The following is an 18,036-nucleotide window of genomic DNA, read 5'->3' as shown; positions in this document are numbered from 1 at the left end:
TGCTGGTTCCTGGTACTGCTCTGTACATTCTTGGTTTTGATTTTGTTCACCCTCTGGTGCTCTGGGCCAACTGTCAGTGCCTTCTGGGAATGAAAAATTTGGCTTTAGACTTGTCAAATGGATCGGACAAAGATTTTGTTGTTCAATCTGGCTGGGAAAAACAGATGGCTTGCTTAGTAAGGATGGAGGAAGGACATGGCGGGTGAGGACAATTCATCTCCTTATAAAATAGAATCCATTCACACACTGGTACCTTATCTATTTTTTATTTGTTATGATTCATTGTATACGAAAAAAGACTCCATTCAAACAATATGCTTTGTGGTATGAATTCCATTATCAAGAACAAGAGTACCATCCCTTGGATGTTGTCTAGGATGGCGTTCCCTCCTTCTGGTCCCTCACCATGTGAGGTGGGCTATGGTTTTTTGGTCTCTGTTCCAAGAGGTGAAGATTCTACATCTATCCATTGACATATGGTTGTAGCCCAAGAAACCTTTCCTTGTCTCAAGGGACCTACCTTGGGCATCTAGAGGGAAAACCTTCCTCTGTCTTGAAGAAGGGCTTCTCCCTCAAATAGTCACTGCTGACTTCACCTCAGCTACTACCAAGCAAGCATCGAGGATAATGAAAACTTCTTAGTCCTTTCTGGGTCCAAGTTTGAATGTTTAAAGGCATTTTCCTTCAAACTTTATCATCCTATGTCCCATGTATACATACATCCAAGATGTATATATTTTGGATTGCTTCCAAAAGAAATTAGTTACTAAAAAGTCAAAAGGCTTTGTTCTAAGACAATTTTACCTGTAAGATGGTCCGTTAACTTGGAACTGAAAGATATTCTCATTTAATTACACAAATAGGACAGATATACACGAAGAAGGAGTTCAAGGTTGGCATTATATATTTTTCATCATAAATGACATGGGAAATAGGTGTCAACTACGGAGTTTGGTGAAGAAAGGAGACTTGTTTAGGGTGAAGTATCAAGAAGATATTCATGAAGGACGCCGGAGTTAAAGTAGACCCTGACATTTGTGTATATTGGGAGGATGGAGATGGGGTGGAGATGAAGGGGGAAAGAATGGTAGGACCTGTGAGCAGTAATGAACCATATGGGAAGGTAATTAGGGTCTGGTAGTCAAAGGCCCGGAATGAGAGAGTATTTGTCTAATATGCTGGGGAATCTCTCTTTTGTTTGGGAACAGAAGTTGCCTTTGTTGCTGCTTTATTTTAGTAAGAGCAACTTGAAATAGGTGCATAGAGTGAAATAAAGAGGAAAGAAACTGGTTATGTAAAACAGTTAAAAAATAACACAAGCACTTTGCTCACATCCTCTTGATTATTACGGCAACCCTGGAGGTAGTTACTTATTGTTATCTCTGCTTTTCAGAGGAGGCCTGGAAATATTAAGTAACTCATCCAAGGTCACAGCTAGCAAGTGGCTGGTCCAGAATGTGAACTTAGATTTGTTTGCCTCCAGAGGTGAATACTTATCTACTTTCTGATAAACCAATGAGTGCGATAATACAGTTGGGAAGTTATAATGACCTCTAATGAAGTGATAGCAGTGGGGATGGAGATGAAGGTTGGAGGTGAGAGATAATGTAAAGGAAGTAGCCACAGACCTAGTGACTATGAGTGAGTGGTAAAGTGAGGCTAGGCAGAGATTTAGTTTCATTGCTTTAAGCTTAGATATTTAGGAGAATTATGGTAATATTGGTGGAGAAAGGAAGTTAGGAGGAAGCCTTGGCAGATTATGAATTATTAACAAAGCTGCGTTCAACACTGGCTTCCAGTTCTTTCTTTTCCTATCTTTCTCTATCTTATCCCCACGATCTCTCTTTATTACCAGCATCAATGGAAGGCAGTAGGATGCTTGCTTCAGTCTTACACAGAGTTCTTTAAGATAAGGCTTATATAATATGTTAGAGGGTGGGGTGGGGGCAGGGGGGATAGGGGAGAATTAGTATTTAATGAGGATCCTAAACAGAATTTATTCTCAGTCCTCAGGATTTATTGTAAGTAGATTTCACTGTAAAAATACTATTATACTTACTTTGCACTATTCTCTCAGTAATGGCACTGGGCCCACAGTGCAGTTATAGGACCAAATCACAGTAGGCATTTAAAATTCATGATCTTGCTGCTGCATGGCAGAACAATATAAATTGAAAGACACAGCCTGGATACCATCTTGTGGTCTTTATAAGGGGAAAATTAGTGGCACTTTGATTCACGGAAGGCTTATGACAGGTCTGGGCCTGTGGTGGCACTAATATAGCCATCACTGGAATGCCAAGAGGTGGCCTGCTGTGCTAACAGCTGTCATTTTGTGCCAAACTCACATAATTAAAAGGTTATGGGCCAATAAAAAAAATTTAAAAAAAAATGCTGCTCTTCTCCTTTGGTTATGAGATGCAGGAGTGAGCACTTGGGAAAGCAAGCTACCTTGTTTCCTGCTAAAATATGCCTGTCAAAGTGGCCAGTTTCCTGGTGAAAGACATTCTGTAAACATGTTTAGTTGGGGAGCCTTGCTAAAGTTTTGTCCTCAGAGCTGAGTCCTGGGCCTCGGGGGAAACTGATTTCAGATAGAGTTGCTTTAACATTTCAGTCAGGATGGTGGCTTGTATGGGGGCCAAAGAGACTCTGGCAGTCAGAGTAGTGCAGAACCTCTGAATTCCAGGGTCAGAGAGCCCTGGTTCTGCTACTTGGTAGCTCTTCCATTTGGTGCGAATCACGTGGCTGTTGGCCTGTACCATCTCTTTTGAAGCATTGTTTGAAAGTTCAGAAATAACATATGTTAGATGCTTTAAAATAATAACAAACTTGAGTTCTTATTCTGCCAGACTCCATGCTAGGCAGTTCAATATTCATTTTATCATTGAATTCTCATCATTGCCCAAGGAGGTAAATCATAATTTAATTTCCTATTTGACAGATAAGGAAACTGAGTTTTAAAGAAATAATTCGCTGAAGCGATTTCCCTAGCTAGTAAGTGGGAAAATAAAGATTTAAACTCTAAGTTGTTGGCCCGAGGTCCTGTATTACTAAAGACTAAGTTTAAGTTGTAAGAGTGAGTCAAATGGCAATCATGTTTGTGATTTAGATTTGGTCTCATGTTGTATCATTCTACTATAAGGAATTATAGAAGAGTATATCTCTTCTGTTACCTGTTTTCCTATAGGTTTGATTGAATTTTTGTCATACTCTGGAGTAGTAGTTCCACTAGCCTGAATATTTATTTATTTATGTAGTCATAGTTATTGGGAATAGAAAGCAGTTTTGAGAAGTGGGGCCAGGTATTGTGATTCCTTTTTCTTAGGAATAAAATAAACAAAAATGTATTATGTGTCTTATCTCAACAATTAGAAGTTCTACATTGGGATTAGCCAACAGGAAAATGCAAATAATGGCTTCACCTAGGAAATGTTTCAAGGAATCAATTAAAGTACAAAATAGTCCCATTAATCTCCCTTCTGAGGTTGTGCTGGTGCCAACACAATGATCCTGAGGTGTTGAAGATTATTATACAATGTATGGTACGCAAAACACAAGGCATCTTTAATTTCCAACATGCTTCATCAGAGAGAAAACTTCATTTCCCTTCAGTGTAAATAGCTTCTAAGATGTTTTGCACTTTTTCCACCCTTGTGGAATCACCTAGTGATTATAGTGTTTGCAGAATGCATGGGTAACCTCTAAGAATTTATTGTTTCATAAAAATTCACTTCACTATTACAATGCTTATAGTTCTGAATTAACCTAACTTAGGCTGTAGAAGCTTCTTTGAAGTAGGTGATTGGATGGTTGAAGTCAAGATGGGGTTTTGTATGTATGAATACTTTCCAAAATCCAAAGTGGTAGGCTATTTTCTTATAAAGGAATTTGGGTACTTATTCTGACTCTCATTGTAGTACTCAGTTTTGTCCTATGTCTTATGACAGCTCTGTGTGGCAGACACTGTATTTCTTTCTACATGTTATAGATAAGGAAACTGAGTTTCAGAAAAATTGAGATCACCAATTTGACAGGCATATGTCAAGACTGGACTTCAAATATCATCTTGAAATTCCAAAGCACAAGCTACTACTAATCTCGTAGCCTCTTTTGAAGGTTTTCATTTCAGCTTTGACTAAGTATTGGCTCTACTCACAGGCATTGAGGTGCTTTCTGGGAACCGGGTGTGATAATTATTGAGCAAAGTAGTGGGGTTGAGAAGGGGCTCTGACTGCTTTGAATTGAGACTTGATTTTACTGTATAGCTATGTAAACTGGCAAGTTACTTACTTTCATTGTGCCTCATTCTTAGGAAGAAATACCTTTTAGAATTGCTGTAAAGGTTATTTAACTTCTCAAGGTTATTTAACCTCTCATGAGCCTGGTGGAAATATACCAGAGGTACTTTGAACTCAGTTTAAAAAAAAAGCCTTTAAAAAAGTTACCTTTTCATAGTTCTCCACAGAAGGAGGGAAACAGTGGAAAAAGAAGAACCATCTCCTTTTTGAAGCTATTGGTTAATATGAAAGAGAATCTCCATAATGTTTGTGATGTAAATATGCTTTTCAGCTCTGGTTCCTAGCTTTGGATTTGGGCATGGGTTGGGATCCGAACTCTATAATTTTTCATCTTTATGACCTTGGACAAAGTTAACTTCTATGAGCCTGAGCATACCTCATCTATGAGGTTAGTTATCATACAGACTTAAAAAGTTGTCACGAGGAGAATTAAATGAGATGATGTGACTAGAGCACTTAGTACAGGGCCTGAGAACAGGCTCAGAGAAAATTCTGATTAGGCAGTAGTCACAATTGTGGATCATGTTGATTTTTTTTTTCCTATGGAATGTCTCACTTAGCTACTTCTTGTGGAGTTACCTCCCTAGCATAGTTCCTGGATCTACTTTTGGTCTAATACCTTTTATTTTTTGTTTCCTTTTCATGCCCTACTCCATATAGCTCCTAGCTTTGTTAAATACTCTCCCAAACTGTCCTTTGGTCCTGATGTTTTATTTCTACATAAAATCTAGACCTTCTGATTTGTTTTTAAAAATCCTCACCATAAGGTTTCCCTTTGCCTCTCATACCTCTCCTTACTACTCCTTCCAAAGTGTACTTTTCCATAGGACCATCTCTGCTCTGTCCGTGGTCCTGACTTCTCAGGTTCACATTCTTGGCTTCCCCCCTCTTTTAGGCTATCCAAAACCTCCTCATGTTTCAAGGAACAGCTGCAGTGCCTTCTCTGATTATTCTAGTCCTCATTGCGTTACTATTTTGAGTTCCAACAATGCTTTTGAAACCTGTTAGCATAGTGCCTGATTTTCACTGCAATGGGTGTCCATCAACTATCACTGAAAGTAAATTGTGTAAAGTTGTAAGTGCAATGTTATATTTGATAGTTGTATGTGATCAAGAACTACACCAAATATAGTATTTTAATACCAATCTATCATATTGGCATAATATGTGTCAATTACACAGATCAATAGTAAATATCTGCATTAATTTCTATAAAATAGCACAGATGAACCCCGATGTTAATTTGCTAAAAGGAGATCAAGGTATTTAAAAAGGTACATTTTTCTTACTAAAATAATCATGTAAAAGGGCAAAAGGGTACAAAGATGTTTTTGGTTAGGATATGAAAAGATATTTGCTTAAGATATGAAAACATTGAAAACACTCTAAATATATATCAAAAAGGCTTCAAGTTATGATATATCAACGCACAGAATACCACGCACTAACTGAAAAGAACAAAATAGATATATTGACAAGGAATGATATCCTTGGCATATTAATTATAAACAGCAAGCTGTAGACTAGTACATATGACTAAATTTTGGTAAAACAAATACATATTTCAAATATATTTTATCTCCCTCTATGGATTAAAAAAAAAACTAGATACACAATAAACTGTTAAAGGTGCTTAGCTCTGAGAAGTTAGATATTGGAAATGGATTGGGGGAGCTGGAAGAATAGTTACTATGTTTTTTAAGTATCCATATGACAAATAAAAATCTAAGGTTTCTGTATCATAAGTTTAGAACAAAGCACAAACCAATTATGTAGGTATTAAAATTTTATATAAAACATTGCATTTGTTTTCTAATAATCTTAAGGGCACTTAAAAACATATAAAGTGTATGACTAAAAGAATGGACTTTTTTCTCAGTATAAATTTTCTCCTAGCAATAAGTGTTACTCATGTCACCTTCTTCTAACCTTAGAGCTGCCTTCAAATTTGACACTACTCTTCTCAAAAACCAATATTCAGTGTCCTCAAATTTCAGGGACCCATTGAGTTGTTAGGGGAGATGATATTTAAAAAAAAAATATGTCACATCCTCAGTGACTTTTGAACTGACGAGTTAGGATGGATGCTGGCTGTTCATGCAGGACTGAGGCATCTGGCAGAATACCAGCCCTGGTCATAGATTTGTGAATTGGCAGAAGGTAGTCTCTTGATTTTTTTTTTTTTTTCACTTTTGTCTTCTTGTGTTTGATCTCTCCTTTTTCCATTCCAACCCAGAATCAGCGACTGTTTTGAAGAAGATTATTTTCAGGTAAGGTGGGAGTGACAGTGGTTTTGGCGTGATTTGGTCAAGATGATAGAAGGTATGATAGGGATAGTGACAGACTGAAAAGAGTGTGAGTTTTGGAGGAGACAAATCTGGGTTTGAGTCCTGGTTCGCTCATTTCCTGGTTGTGTGGCCTGGGGAAAAACAGGTAATCTCTCAGAGTTGATATTTCTTTATGTGTAAAATGATGATGTTGCTCTCTACTTTATAGAGCCCTTGTTAAGGGAAAATGCAGAACCTGTGAAGTATCTGGGGGCATATTTAGTATTTATAAATGTTAGTAATTCTCTATTTCTTCTCCCCAGTCCTCTTTCTCATATTCCCTTAATTTACTCTAAGAATGTAAGGTTCAGATTTTTTCAGCATCTGCTGATAAATCCACTCTTTCTCCTGCTGGGTACTACCTGAGTTATTGTTCAGTGTCACTTGTAATGATGAGTGAAGTACAGGTGTCTATCAGATCCAATAATAAGTAACTATCAAACGGTACAGAGTACAGACTACACCCTCCTAGCAATTTAGCCATAAATACACATGAGTTCACATGGGTCAGTTTCACCTCTTCTAACTCAATCAGAAGCTCCTTGAGGGCAGAAGTCAATTATTATCCTATATCTACAAAAATGCTTTGCATAATTAGCACCTTTACCAATCATTTGTTGAGTGACTGGGTAACAGGGTCTCTTTAGTGTGGACAAAGCAGTTTTCAACGTGGTTAACAGGGCTTGATAAGAAATAAGGCCCAAATCAGACTGTGGGAGCTTAATTACACTTGATAAGGACACACATCTACACCTACATCATTGTAAATTGGAGAAAATCTTCCATCTGTACCTAGTCGTCTTTTTCTCATTGGCTTTGCAGCAGCTCATTAGTGTAATGGAGATGCCTTAAGGCAAGCTTCGATAGTCTTAGAGCACAGGCAGACATCCCTGAGCTCAGGAAAGTACCTGGACAGGCCCTGAAAGCATGAGGGAGAGCTTTGGAGAAGGCAATTGAGAAACCTCCTGGCGAGACATTGTCTGCAGATCACTGGCCCGATATCACATAAAGGCCCCATCTGAGCCATTACAGCCTATTGTGTCAATGTGTTTTCTGGGAGGCTGTATCCATAGATCACAGTCGGCAGCAGAGGTAATGCCTCCGCGGGAACTGTTGCTATTTCCCATCGGTGAATTCTATTAGAGGTCCATGGGTTACTGCCACTGGAGTTCATATTAGCTCGGTCAAAGGGATGGTGATTGATTCTGGGGAATTTTGTGAATACACACAAAATACATTTCATACTGTCATCTGGGTTTTGTATTGCACTTCCATGATCCCTGCTACATGGTAAATCCAATATCATCTACTCCAATTGCTACAGAGAAAAAAAAAAAACAAATTTCCCATGCCATTTTAAAGCTAAAATACCTGCCCATTTCTTTTCTTCTCCAGTCAGAAAAGATTTAGAATGGACTATAAACCACTGACTTCTCTTCTGACTTAACAACTTGATCTGATGGGGAGGGCATTTAGAGAATGTCCACTGTGTGCCAACAAATAGCAGTGGGTACTACAGGATGATGTCAGAAAATGAATACAGCAGGTTTGTGCCCCAGGGAACTTACAGCATAGTTAGACAGAAGGCACTTATAAATTGATTAAAGAATATAATTATGAAAAAATAACAGGAAGGACCAGATGATTACACATTGTATCACAGACATAGGGCGATATCTGTATTCCTGAAAAGATGAATGGTACTGAATCTTGTGAAGCACTGAAACAAAAAATAGCTATTTGTAGGGGTCCCTTCTGGTAAATAGTGATTTTTTTATAGTCTAAGTTATTGATATTAAAATTTCTAAAGTTCGCGAAACTCTCTGTTCCTTGAAGTAGGTTATATATGTTGGACTCCCGGGCCAGGAAAAACATCAATTATAGGAATAACATTAGGAAGTTTCCTGGATAAATTGAATTTTAGATGAGATACTGAAAGTGAAGGACATGAATGGGTAGTGATTTGAGAGAGGACCCACCTTCCCACATGCTCAAAGCAGAAAAGGGTAGAGCTTTCCTTCCTGAATGGAAGTTGCTCAACATAGAGAGCTAGTGCTAAAATTCTCATGTTGAACATGCTCATTGAACATTTTATCAAGAACCAATGATGTACTATACCTTGGCTAACTGAATTTAACTAACTAACTAACTAAATAAATAAATAATAAAAGGCTCCTGTTTTGTACAATGGAGTTTTGTCACTGATGTGTGAGTCCTTTCTTTCATGAGCCTTCCTGAACTGCATTCTGACACTTTTTTAAAAAGATTTTCTTCCTTTGTTATTTGAGAAAGAGAGTAAGCAAGCATGAGCAGGGGAGGGGCAGAGCAGCAAGGGAGAGAATCTCAAGCAGATTCAACCCTAAGTGCAGAGCTGGATGCAGGGTTTGATGTCATGACCCCAATATCATGACCTAAGCCAAGAGTGAGTGAGAGGCTTACCTGACTGAGCCACCTAGGCACCCTGCATTCTGACATGTTCTGTGTTCAGTGCCTCAACAGCCTGAGACCCTGTATGTACATATAGATACTTGGTGGTCCTCTGACCCCATATCTGACTCCTAGAGGAGAAGCAGGTACTCTCAGGGAATCCTGAGTTACTGCTGTCAGTGTCACACTGAATGGCAGGGCCCAAGGGTCTCATTTATTATGGAAATTCTTTTGGTGGTGTGACTATCCTCTCTGAAGGTCTTCAGAAACACCAGTAATGGTGGAAGCTTCATTAGATTGAGGTCTCCATTTGGAAGATGGAGCAATGATCTGGATGGATAAATTCCTACAATGTCCCTTGAGTTTGTGCCTCCTTCTAATTCTCAAACTCTCCTGGTTGCTTGGGTTCTCCTTGCCACAGATAGGTAGATAGATAGATAGATCGATGATAGATAAGCGGTAAGTCAGTGGTAGGTAGGTGATAAGTGAAAGGTAGGTAGGTAGATAAGTAGAGAGATAGCAATAGCTCTTAGATTATTCTAATTTTCATCTCTCCTTAGTCTAACCTATTCTAAAGCCAGCTGGAATGCAGCTGTCTTCGAGTTCAGAAACCACAATTTTATCCCTCTGATCAAGAATTCCCTATTGCTTACCTCCATTGGTCCAAGTTCTTCTATCTCCAAGGTCCCTCAGAAACTCCCTCTCAGTGCAACTAAACTCCTCTTTCTATCCCTCTCTTTAATCACCAACTTTTTTCCTTCCTTTCTTCTCTCTGCTGCCTCCTGAGGAAAGTTGGTTCCTTCCTCTTCTGTTGTTATCTGTGAGGTGTCCCACTGCTCAAAAGCCCCATCCACTTCTCCATTCCAAGCCACACCCTTTGAGGCACAGTTTTGTTTTTTTTTAGCTTTATACACTGAGTGTGGTTTAAAGACCCATCTAGCATGTAGACACCTTAGTTCCATGGTACAATGGTTGTGAAGCCTGGTAAGGCAGGCTCACAAAGGACTGAGGAGCACTTGTGCAGGAGTCCCAGACTCGGCAAGCAGAGAGCCCAATATGCAAATGCCCCCTTTGCGGAGAGCCATCACTGGCCGAATGTATACATTCATTCGGCAGGGCTGAGAAGGAGTAGGGGATGCCTACCTCAGGCAAGATCAAAAGCTGAGAACCATGAGCAGAGGAACAATTTAAGTTTGAAAATTACAGGGAAAGCTGAGGTTGAAGCTCCAGACAGACAAAATCCCAACAGCCAGTTCTGAGGTCAGAAGGCAAGGGTCACACAGCTGAGAGTTCGGAGGCAAGAGGAAGTCAGCCACAGAGGGTCTCCGAGAGCTTATGGAATCCTTCAGTGGTGATGGTGGGGCCAGGGAAGTGGAGTGTTGGCAGGTATGTGGTATGGCAGAACCCACCTCCTCTGTCCCTAGGGCAATGGCAAAGAACACAGTGATGGGAAGCTCTTTCTCATTTGCTTAGCCTCTGGGGCCTGGAATGCTCCCTTGACGTAGACAGCATTTTTGTCCAGGGCAGGTAAGCATTTATAATAGGCAGCATTACATCTACCTGTATATACCTAAGGGAGCTTAGGTCCATGAGAGTAAGGACAGATCTGTTTTGTGCACCGAGTTCAGAGAGCCTAGCAGACTGCCTGGCACCATTTCTAGGTAGTATATTGCTGTCGAGGGGGTAGGGTTGTTGAGAAAATTAGAAGAAATTATAAATGGAAAGCAATAGGCTGAATGTTTGTATCGCCTCAAAAATCCATACCTTGAAGCCCTAACCCCTGCAATGTGATGTTATTTAGAGATGGCACCTATGGGAGGTAATTAGGTATGGATAAGGTCATGGGGCTAGAGCTCCCACAGGGGGATTAGTGCCCTTATAAAAAGGAGAAGAGACCAGATCTCCTCTCCTCCATGTCTTTCTGCTTCTCTCTCTCTCTCTTATTCTCTTTTTCTCTCTCCAGCTTTCCCCTTCTCTCCCTCTGCCATGTGAGGATAGAATAAGAAGGCAGTTGTCTACAAACCAGGAATCAAATTCTCACCAGATACCAGATCTGCCATGATTGTTATAGCAGCATGAACCAAGTCCGAAGGGCTTAGCCAAAAGTGAATCACATATTGAAGGACTGGTTTAATGATACTGATTAATTGGTGAACAGATCTAACTTGAAGTCCTGCATTCATATTTCAACATGTGGTAACACTTCTGCTGTAACGTGATATGTATATTCCTAAAAAAACAAACAAAAAACACCCCTTGTGTTCTGCAAAAGGCTACACCAAAAATAGCAGCACTTTTGGGAAAAATAATATTGAGGACCAACTAACAGTGAGACAACATTGTAAAAAGAATACCAGTAAAAAAATCATTTCAATTAAATTCTGTTTTGTTTAAATCAAAGCCATGCTAATTTCTTTTTTTTTAAAAGATTTTATTTATTTGACAAAGAGAAATCACAAGCAGGAAGAGAGGCAGGCAGAGAGAGAGAGGAAAAAGCAGGCTCCCTGACAAGCAGAGAGCCTGATGCGGGGCTCGATCCCAGGACCCTGGGATCATGACCTGAGACGAAGGCAGAGGCTTAACCCACTGAGCCACCCAGGCGCCCCATGCTAATTTCTTAATAAATAAATCCTATGGTATTATCTATAAGACTTGAAAAAGTAGATAGCTTGATAAAAGTGTTGTTAAAGGATGGAAAAAAGGCCTACATCCAAAAAAAATTGGGGAAAACTGTATAAACCATCACTTCTCAGACAGAACGGGGTGAACACAACCGTGAGGCATTCCTCTGTGACTTGCTGCATTGAGCTAGGCTAATGTGCTTTGGATCCAGCTGCCATTGCTACATGACACAAAGAATTAATGTGTTGGCAGAAAACTCTGTGTGAACCAACGTGTCATTTATGTTAACACAGTTCCCTTATTTTCCAATCATAGATTAGCTCTTTTACATTCTGGAAACATGTTTAGAAGCAAAACAGACTAGATTTCACATTCTGAATAAAGATGATCTGGAGAATTATTCCTCTTGAATATCCCGAGTTTTCCATTGAAGAAGGTTCATCATAACTTACAGAAGTCTTCTGTGGGACTTACACAGTACTTTTTAAAGGATTTTGAATTGGTGTGTTCAAGATTCAAACGTTCAGAGGTTTTTAATAAAAAAAATTGTGGATTTGCTGCTCCTTATTACCATGTGGCAATAATGTGGTGGCCTGGGTAGTGGCTGACTTCATTTCGAGAGTGGTTGTATTCATTGATGTTACCTGCATGATCCTGTAGGCACTGGGGTTGGCAAGACTGGTTTTATTTTTCATTCGTCAGGGCTCTGCTCCTATATATGTGTATTCATGTTGGATATTTGTAGTTTAGGGAATGCCTGTATTTTATTTATATCCACAGTCCTTTTGTGGACATCTCATTACCCTAAAATGCATATTCTTCAATTTAAAAGTGACCCAGATCCATACTAAACAGGTCACAGGTAAGTGAGATAAATGAATCCCAGAAATAGAATAAGAAATAATGAGTTTTATGGGCAAATCAAACATTACCCTCCTAATTATCACAGCTAGATGCTTAAGGAAGATCTGTTGATCACCTTTGAATAGTGAGTATTTTAGTGCATTCTTCTAAATTTAATCCGATTTGATTGCTGTGGTTCTGGTGGAAAGACAAGTGTATATAATGTCAATGTAATTTTATTAGCTGCTTCCCACATAATTGCTTTAAAATAAGATAATTTTTCATTGCTACACCTTGAGGTCCTATTATTATTATTATAAACATAAACAAAATGTAAAGCCTTTAATTTTTGTGTGACAACTATCTATTATTTTTACTGTTGATCTTATTGAGATGAAATCAATACACATTTACATATGAGGTCTTTATTTTTTCAAACAAGATGATGAATACTTCTTTATATTGATCTAGAAAATAAAACTGGTATCAGGCTATTCCTCAATATAATTCTTACATTTAGAATGTTTTACTTTGGAATTTGGGATTTCTTTACATCTGGTTCCCATGGTATGTAATCACTCCTCCACGTACACTCCAAAGAAGTGAATAATTAAGAGCTTTGTTCCTGAGTTTGACCATGGAAGTGTTTGTATTATGTATAAGTTTTACTTCAAACATCTCATGTTCTTTGACTTGCATTTAATGGATGTGTGTTCACTGCCTCAAATTCACCCTGTCCTGTTCCAACAATGATTGACAGCCTTGATTTAGACCAACAAGTTAAAGGCACATTGTTCAAAAGATGGCCGCCATTCCCTTTCAGGATGTGAATGGTCTACAGATGACATACAATCCACAACCTTAGTTAGAGCTTTTTTTTTTTTTTTTTAGTTTTTAAAATTTTTAAATTAACATATAATGTATTATTAGCCCCAGGAGTACAGGTCTGTGAATTGCCAGATTTACACACTTCACAGCACTCACCGTAGCACATACCTTCCCCAATGTTAGCTAGAGATTTTTAAACAAAGAGTGGGAATAGAGAGATCATAGAAATAGAAATGTATTAAAATATAAATGTAATAGGTTTTCTTCTCCTTGTGATTTTATTTGGTTAAAAGATTATTGACACCAATCATGAGCAGTCATCTAGTGTGAGATAATTAAGTGATCTATAACTAAACTTTTACAAGTCACTGTTAATTTCATATCCTACCAGACCTGGAAGCTCAACTTATTGCTCCTTTTGGTGTTATTGCTAATTAATTGATTTTTCAGGGTCAGAAATAGTCAATGTATTTTTTTCCCTGTCCTTCCACCACTCAAGTTATATAGAAAAAGATTTTTTTGGACTTTAGTAATAGATTCTCTAATCAGTCAAAGACCTTGTGATTTTCTACCTCCCTGTCTTACTGATATCACAGTGTATTTTCATGGAAAAGTGAAATGATGTCAGAAATAGAAGATCAGGCTTATGTCCCGGAAAAGAATCTCTCTTACCTCCTGTGCATCACCTAGTATATCTACTGCTGTTGCTGTCTCAGACCATCTTTACAAATGTTTCTTTTTTAGCTTTTATCTCTGATTTTTTTTGTATCTCTGAATTTTTAAGTCAGTACAAAACTACTTTACACAAATTTCCCTTCCCCCAAATAGGGGCTTATTATTCATTTTTTGAAGCTCCAAATCATCATGGTTCCTAAGAAGAACTTCTACTGCCACTTTTGGTAATTTTATTCATGATTATTAAATAAGTTACTGAATAAATACAGGAATTGCCTCTATTCTTACCTACAAAAACATTTTAAAAATTCATCTTCAAGGAACTTCCAATTAGAAAGGAAGCCTGTATGTGTGCACAGCATGCTGCCCCACTACTGCCACTCTTCATGTCCCTGGGGACACGGCAGATATTGTCAATGACCGTGAAGTTACAGTGAGCCTCCAGCTTCTGACACGCCACCTTCTTCAGAAAGAGCACTTGAATCAGAGGTTACGAGAGCTGTTCTGACCTTTATAGTATAAATATTTAGTCCCCCATCTATCGCTACAGATGGTTTAAGACTACTTACAACCATATTGCAACAATAATAAAGCCATGAGTGGAAGTAATAAGCCAGGATAAAGGAAAGGAGAACCAGAAATGTGCCAAGTCTAGAGTCACCAGAGTTGCTGCTGAGCTGAGAACCAGGATGTGGTTACAGTCCAGGGTCTGCCTCTAGCGTATTGGTGACCTTGAGCAAGATGCCACATCTCTCTAGGCGGTGACTTCTTTAACAGGAAAGTGCAGGGATTACATTACCAGGCGATCTCTGAAACATCATCCGTCTTTGAAATTCTAGGTTTCTCCGATTTGGGGCTTTCATGAATCATTCAGCTGAATATAAAGAAAAAAAAAAGATGGGGTTCAGGGCTGAGGGAGTATCTAACAACTCTAGCCGGTTTTCTTGGAGAGGAGGCTACTGTTGTGTCATATAACAGTGCAAGAGAATGCAGAAAAGAGCAGCCTGTCTCCGCCGCAGGGGTGGGAGAAGGTTCTGATGTTTTTATTTCCAAAGGGATGGTATATGCACTTAACTCTCAAAGGACCGTATCTTCTGCTGCAATGTCCTCTGCAAAATCTCCTTTCAGCTTTGGACACAACCAATTTTTCAGATTTATTCATTCTTTCACTTAGAGGTGAATCTGAGTTATCTCTTTTAGAAGAAAATTACTTTATAGTTTTTATGCAGTTATCTGTTTTTACAGCACAAAGATATTTTAAGTGATGCAGAAGAGTGAAGGCAGAAACAAAACAAAACAAAGCAAAAAACAGCCAAGAAAAGCCAAACTAAATCCTATAGCCCAGAAATCATAATCACTGATTGCTCAGGTTAAGTTACTTTGAGAGAATAGGTAAATAGAAATGTTTTTATACTACCAGGTCGTATTATACTTATGATTTTAAACACTTAGAATTGATTTTAATTTAATTCAAATTTACTACAAATAAATATAAACTAAAATGAAACATAAGGAATTAGTGAGTTTAAAATAAATGCTTGCTCCCCATCTGCTGTGGGAAGATGACTTTTACCCTAGTTTGTCCCACACGTTTATGTTCACTTATAAGGAGGTACAGAGACCAAAACATTTAATGCTGAGCTCATTCTCATAACTTTTTATCATTTTCTTCTACTGTTATAGTTAAGTGCAACATATGTCTCTACCTTAGAGCGTAATTCCAGTTAAACTTGAGTATTTGGACCAATGGTTCCATGGGGATAGATATTGCCTAGTCAAAAGAAAAGAAAAAAAGCCCATATGTTTGTGTTTAATGGCTAATCTGCAGGGAGTTTCTAGAAAGATGATGCTGTGGCCCTGAATATGTAATGCACGGCACGCATCCCTTCTCACATATGAAAGTCCATACTTTTTAAACTGGAGAGAGGAGGGATGACCAGAGAGATGTATGGGAGGGAGCCCAGGGATCTGGCCCCTGCTCCCACATCGGTCAATAATCCAGTGTTTCCCAAAGCAAGAGAGAAGACAGGCTGATCCACGACAAGAGAACAAATTTTGAACTCGCTCTTTGCAAATCTCTATTTTTGGTGTATGCTTTACAGTGTGTCTAATGTATGACTGCAGTAGTACAACTTTATCACTTACAAAGAAATGAATAAAAAGATGTACTTTGGGGGTGCATGCTTACAATTTTCTTAGGAGCGCCGGGTAATGACTCTGAGACCCTGCCTTAAATGAAAGTGGAGCCAGCCTCTGTCTCTCCATTTGTAGACTGCAACTTCTCTCCCTGTTCTTTCCGCCACTCCCTTCCAGAGAAGTTGGGAGGTCCAGAGAGAACTCTGTTGCCCTAACTAGCAAAAATTCCATAAACATTCTGCACTAACTGGGGTAATTTAATTCAGATTAAAAAATTGCTTTATAGCACTTATTTTAGTTCGTATGTTAATGGTCTCCACTTCCTATGTTTAATTCATGTTTGTGGGCATTCTCCCAAATATATATTCTGAATTAAATTAAGAAACCAAAAAAAGAAAAATGTCTGGAAGAAGCTTTTGACTATACCTGACAGATTCATATTAAATCCCTGTCTTAATATACGACTGAAGGGGAGTAACATAAGTAGACTTGGAATTTCTCCCCTGTAGCTCATTAGAAAGAGTACCTTGGCTGCTAAGAATCTGCCTCTTGTTGGCCATTAGAACACTTACTGGAATATTTATTAGTTATTAACATGGAAACTGTGTTTGCATGTGTGTGGGCACATGCTGAAAGAAACATAGCTCTCTAGCTGCTTATTGTTTGGGCTAGTGTAGATTGTAATATGCTATATATGGCTTAAAAAACAAAACAAAACAAAACAAAACAAAACAAAACAAAAAACCCATATCCAAGAGGGAATGGACCTGAGACTCTGGAGTGGAGGGTGTAGAGCTGAAGGGGTCAGGAGCAGAGAGAGCCTCATTGCCTAATGTAGCTCATATTTCTGGGATTCGGAGATGCAAACCCTGTAAATCCAGGCTGCAGTGCCATTTGTACCTAACCCTGTGGGTGGACCAGTCTTCCAGGACTGCCATACAAAGCACCACAGAGTGGCTTAAACATCAGAAATTTATATCCTCAGGGTTCTGGAGGCTGAAGGCCCGAGATCGAGGTGTTGGTAGGATCGCTTTCTTCCAAGGTCTCTCTCCTAAATTTGTAGATGGCTACCATCTTCCTGTGTCTGTGCATTGTCTTTACACTGTGTGTATCTGTGTTCTAATCTATCTGTGTCTTCTGATAAGGACAGATATAAGGATATACCAGTCATAGGGGGGTAGGGTCCACCTTACTGACTTTCTCTCTCATTTTGTCTCATGAAAGGCCATCTCTCTAAATATAATCATTCTGAGACAGTGGTTGAGTTGAGACTTCAACATATGAACTTCAACCCACAAATAGTGACATTCTCTAAGGTGATGGCTGGCCAGTCATGTCAACATTCCAGCATTCCTGGGAAGTTACAGGTAAATGCACACTGGACAGTAGCTGCTTTTGGCTTGGATTGTCTTTATTCATTATTCTGGAATGTTTTATTGTGTAGTTGTTAAATAAATTTTGTTGCTTCCCATGCCAGAAGTGGCTTCATTCCAGATATGAATGAAATGTTCTCTGTGCTTTTTCTGTAATGAGAGATGGTGAGAAAAGAAAATTGGGGATATTAGTACTGCCAATTACTTTTATAAGGTATTCAGGAGTACAAGTTTTAATCTTATTTGTAGGTTTTATTTTCACGGAAAGAATATGATTTATAAATCAACATAAATTTGCTTTATTTTCCCTTGATTCAATTTCACTTGAAGGGACTTGAACTTGAATTTTTCAGAATATAGAGAAGAGGGTCAAAATGCAGTTGGTTTGCTAAGCTGTCACACAAGATTCTCTTGCTAACATTTGCAGTATTTCCCTTAGCTGACCAAGCACTTTTCTCCGTGGAAAGTAAACAGCAAACAGCTATTTATGAAATGGGTCAGAGCAAA

The sequence above is a fragment of the Neovison vison genome, chromosome 3, assembly GCF_020171115.1.
Source record: "Neovison vison isolate M4711 chromosome 3, ASM_NN_V1, whole genome shotgun sequence".
Taxonomy (NCBI): Eukaryota; Metazoa; Chordata; class Mammalia; order Carnivora; family Mustelidae; genus Neogale; species Neogale vison.
The sequence above is the reverse complement of the archived record's forward strand: the minus strand, read 5'-3'. Positions refer to the sequence as shown.